We start from the raw sequence: 6,000 nt of genomic DNA, 5'->3' as shown, positions 1-6,000 counted from the left end.
TTTAGGGGGAAAAAGGACTAGGATCGGTTTTGACTAAAATAATTAAACAACTATCAAAGGACAATCCAAAGTTCGACGAGGATTGGTTGCTTATGAGTAGTTGGAAGCATGGTATTGAATGGACCATATCGACATTATTATGAATAGAAAAGATTCTATTAAGAATAAGTTTTCATATGTAAAATATGGAAACGTGTCCATATTGGGAATTGAATATTGAAAATCTATGTCTAGATTAGAAACTTTTATGCAAAAGGATGTTCAAAGGAATGTACTTTGAGTGAGAGACATCATATCTAAGGAATTGTCTTGTAACAATCTCCGATAGAAGATTTTGTAATATCATTGGCAACAGTCTTTGTGACTTTGGTGTAGTGATATTACGAAAGGATGATTGCATAGAATGTTAGAATCTAGCATATTCTATAAGTAGCAAGAATTCGATATTCTTTCACTTATGAAAAAAGATTTGGAGTTGTGAAATGAGAATGATTGGAAATGTGTTCAATGTGATCTATTTCACAAAGTAAGAACCATAGGTGAACATTGTGTGCATGGTAGGAGCATGGGATAAGTGTTGTAATTCAAGTAAGAAGTTGATTACCCGAAACGACAAATAATGAGTAATCGGTATGGTGATAAATAAAAGGAGTTTCATTTATACTCAAAGGTTTGAGGCCATATGGGATTAGTATTATTCTTGTGTTTCACCTTGCATGTTTTGACTTCCAGAATAATTGAGTTTATTAAGAATAATCGAATTATTCAAACGGCCCACAATCGTTCATATGTTGGAAGTAGATATGAATGAAGACTGTCATGAATTGGTGTGTGGATTGTCTAGAAAAGTATTAGACATAAGCAAATGTTTGCTGCAATGTTCATGAGTGCTTACGAATATGATTTGAGCATTGGATTAAACCCACGCTCACTTGGATCACTCCATGAATTGTATCACGAGTGATTAGTGAGACGATAACATCTTATATTCTTGAAACCGAGATGTGTGAGTTGTATCTTGCTAATCGGTTGCACATTGATAATATGTAAACGCACTAGTAACTTGGTGTTATAAAACATATTGTTGTGTGTGATTTGGTTAATAAGTGCAAGCAAGCATTGTATCAAAGTTTATCCGTTCCTTTTATTCAAAGAATAAAAGCGATATCTTTGGGCCCCTCGATGGTTTTGTGATGACAAACGTAAATGTTCGGCCGGGCTAGGGCTAATTTGATTTGTTCAATTAGTCTGTCATCATAAATCGGAAATCGAGATATAGTACAAAGAGAATGATTAAAAATCATATCTCAAACGATATCTAGAATGGAGGAATATATGATCCCTTATCTAAGGACACGCGTATCTGATAGGATCATAGTTGACAGCGGCTTTGGAAAGCTACGATTGCAGATCAAGATCTGAAGTCATACGCATAATAGTTATTAGACTTATCCAAGTGGGAGACTGTTGGATTATTGTCTAAATCCATAACTATTTTGGTATGTACTTGACCCGATGGTGCATGGTCCTTTTGGGTTGCCTTCACCAAAGCAACTTGATTGGAGAAATAAATAAAGAGAGAAAGGTTATTATGATTTATTAATATGTTATAAGAATAATATATTAAAGGAGAAATCATATTTGTTTAATTAATATTGGTCAATAATTAATTAGGAATTAATTTTGTGATCAAGTGTAATTAATTAAACAAGAGGGGATGATTTGTAATTATGTGATAGTTACAAAATAAGGTAAGGATTATCTTATTATTAGGTTGGACGAATTTAAGGTGATAAGGCCTTAGAATTCGACTATGATAAGGATTCAAGGATTATATTATGGGTTGCTTTGTGGATAAGCAACTAGATAAGGATAATGACTGAAACCCTATCTCTACACCTATATAAAGACCCTAAGGCTCATGAATTCGTCTAACCCTTCCCAAGAAGTCCTAAGGACGAATTCTAACCTCTCTCCTCTCTCTTTATACCTTCTCCATTTGCTCTTGGTGTTTGTAAGCCATTAGAGGAGTGACACTTGTGACTCTAAGCATTCCAAAGTCAATTCAAGGTGGAATTAGGATTGTTATTACTCTATAACAATCAAGGTATGTTCTTAAACCTTATTATATGTTAATATTGATTTCCATATGCTAGCATTAGGGTTTGAAGTATTGGATTCAAAGCATGTACAATAGAGAAACCTAGATCCAAGCATTAGGGTTTGTATGAGCACATAGGATGTCTTATGACCAAAACCCATCAGAATGCAGTACAACAAACAATATATATAAAGCACTGTATCACATAACTCTATTTACCTACTCAAGGTAAAGTATAGTGAGAAGACTCACCTCGCGTATCTCGATAACTCGTAAATCCCTGAAATCACTAGTGCTCGATCTCCCGAGCTATAGTCCTCCTATAACACAATACATATCTAATTAACACTTTCCCAACTAAGGTTGACTAACCCTATCAAGTCAACACCGGTCAACTCTGGTCAATGGTCAATGGTCAACCCCAACTCGCCGAGTTTGGCGTGGACTCGCCGAGTCCCTACGAGGACCCCATTTCCTCTGAGTCCCTTCCGACTCACCGAGTCACTCACCCAACTCGTTTACTCAACCCCTGGTTCGAAATCTATGAACAACCCGCACCAACTCATCGAGTCTGCCAATGGACTCGGTGAGTGCATTCCATGTACAACCCCAAACAACCTTCTGAGGTAGACCTGGCAATCCGTGTCTGCGTGTCGTGTATTCGTGTCAGACACGAATTTACACGACACGAATTTGGTAAACACGAACACGACACGAATTATAAAACGTGTTTCGAATATCAAACACGAACACGACACATAAAAAATTCGTGTGACACGTGACACGACACGAATATACACGTTTTTAACCGTGTTACACGAAAACACGAATAAACACGAATAAACACAAATAAACACGCTTTTAATGCATTTTTTAAGCTAGGATGAACAAATTGACAATAACATGCAATAATCTTAATCCAAAGTACAAAGTACAAAGTTCAAACTCAAAATTACAATCCCAAAATATTTTAAAACAAGTCAATTACTAAATTACTAACTATTAACCGTGCCAGAGGTTGAACTTTTAACCGAGTCAGGCTCCTCATTATCATCCAAACTGACAACTTCGTTCACCACATCACCAACATTATAATTAGCTTCTCCAAATAACCAATCTTTGGTACAAATAATTGCTTCCGTAACATCAGATTTGAGGGAGCTTCGATATTGATCAAGAACTTTACCTCCAACACTAAATGCAGACTCGGAAGCTACAGTGGAAACGGGAATAGTCAATATATCTCGTGCCATAGCAGTAAGATCGGGATATCGAACCTGATGTCCTTTCCAATATTCCAAAATATTTATCTCTATTGTTCTTGGCATTCGGGGCTCCTCCAAATATAAGTCAAGTTCGGACTTTTTAGTTGAAACAACATACTCGTAATCAAACGAGTCGAACTCCTATTAGTAAAATGAGAACATTAAAAATCTTGAATAAATATGATAAAAAATAATAAAAAAAACAGTTTTCATTTTTTATAATAAAAAAAAAACATTTTTCATTTTTCATAATAAAAAATAGTTTTCATTTTTCATAAAGAAAAAACAGTTTTTATTTTTCATAATATAAAAAACAGTTTTTATTTTTCATACAAAAAACAAAACAGTTTTTATTTTTCAGATTTCAAGTTTTCGGTTTTCATTTGACGAATAAATTATTGAATGTAAAATAAATATTAAACAAAAAGTTGTACCTTCCAAGCTTCATTGACATTTATACCGCTACCAATTTCATCCAAGCTTTCGTTAGGCTCATTCACATCATTTAAAGTTGAGCCATTATTTTTTCTCATTGCAGAATTACTACAATAAATATCAAAAAGAGACGATAAAGTATCTTTCACTTCATCAAATTGACTTGATTTCTCTCCATAAATCTTAGTGTAGCCCCATTCCACAGTTTGCAACTTGTATCGAGGATCAAAAACCACAGCTAGAGCCAAAATCAAGCTAAACTCGGACCAATATTTCTCAAACTTTGCAAACATCAAATCAGCCATTTTTTTAAGTCTTGCATCATTGCTGTCCCTATGTTTCTCCAAGGTCAAACGGGCCATTAAAACAGAAGGAAAATACAAGTTAGATGTAGGATATTTTGACCCAGAAAATACACAAGTAATGTCATAGAAACTACATAAAAATTTGCTAAGGACTTCAATCCTATCCCACTCGTCATTAGTTGGACAAAATCTATAATTTGAATCACTTGCTTCCAAATGAGTAAAGGCCGTACGAAAGTAAAGTGCACTTCGAAGCATGAGATATGTGGAATTCCACCTTGTTGGAACATCTTGTCTTAACCCCCGTTTTGGATCCAAACTAACTAACTTCACACAATCCACAAATTGTCGTTTGCGAGCTTGAGATGCTTTGACATACTTCACACTTTCTCTTACTTTAGAAACACAACCATCAATCTCTTTCAACCCATCTTGAACTATCAAATTTAGAATGTGAGCACAACATCTTATATGAAAAAATTGACCATCTTTAATAAGTGCTTTCCTAACATTCAATTGCAACTTCAAGATATTAACGAAAGTGTCATTCGCGGAAGCATTGTCTAATGTTATGGAAAACAACTTACCTTCTATTCCCCAATCCGCAAGCATAGAGTAAACTTTTTCACTCAATGAAATTCCATTGTGGGGAGGTGGCATATCAGAAAAATTCAACAATCTTTTCTGCAAAATCCAATTTTCATCAATGAAATGAGCTGTAAGGCTAATGTATCCATCAGTAGTAATAGAACTCCACAAATCAGAAGTTAAGCAAATACGACCCGGTGCTTCCTTTAGAAACGATTTTAACTTGTTTGTTTCTTTCTTGTGCATATTCACAATATCAGATCTCACAGTGTTTCTACATATTAAATTCAAATCTTCCGACACATATTCAAACAAGTCTTTAATACCACTATAGTCCACAAATGATAATGGTAAGTTGTGCATGACAATTGCTCTTACTAACTTCTCACGAAATATATCTTTGCTGAATTTTGAGGACTTCAACATCAAAGAATCTTTATCCTTCCCCAATAACATTTGACCTACAACAAGCCTATCCGGCCTATAACATTTATTTATATGTCGTTGTAAGTTCCCGGTTCCATATCTACTGTCATAGTTCTTCACCTCATCACACCATGTGCATTTTGCTCTCTTAACTCCATCTTTTGTGACAACATCATTTAATAACTCGAATACACGCCATACCGCTGATGTTTGTTTCTTCTCCCTCTTACGGGTTCCTTTGATTTTCTGATTGTGTTCTCCCTCCTTCTTTACCTCCACACAATCATCATTTGAATCATCCTTAGTATCATTGTTAGTATTGTCATCCATCTAAAAAAAACAATAATTAGACAAACTGATAAAGGAAACAAATTTAAATAAACAGAAAACAGTTAACAGTTAACATCCTATGGTCTTAACAATTAACAGTTAACATCCTATGGTCTTAACAATTTAAATAGTCAATACGTGATCAAAGGAGACAATACAATAAACAGAAAAATCACAGGGCTGAATCTGTGATCAAAGATTCAAAGGAAACAAAAAATAAACAGAAAATAACAAAGGAAAAGATTATATACCATGTTTGTGTTAGAAGCCATAAACTCGGAAGAAGCTATGGTGACAGAATTGAGAGACCGGTGACTCACGAGAAGTCGAGAGTCAGTGTGAGCACTGAGCAGCTTCGATTTTACATCAGAAGCACCGATGTCCGATGGCGACTTGGCGAGCCTGTGAGCCTGTGAAGAACGAAGATGTGGGACGTGAAGCACGATGGCGACGGTGACTCAGTGAAAGGCTAAAGAACCGCTGAACCGGCGATTGGAGAAGCTGTGAAGGCTGTGAGCCTGTGAAGCACGAAGATGTGGGAGACTCGGCC

This window comes from Lactuca saligna, chromosome 5 (assembly GCF_052625555.1).
Source record: "Lactuca saligna cultivar CGN05327 chromosome 5, ASM5262555v1, whole genome shotgun sequence".
NCBI lineage: Eukaryota > Viridiplantae > Streptophyta > Magnoliopsida > Asterales > Asteraceae > Lactuca > Lactuca saligna.
The sequence above is the reverse complement of the archived record's forward strand: the minus strand, read 5'-3'. Positions refer to the sequence as shown.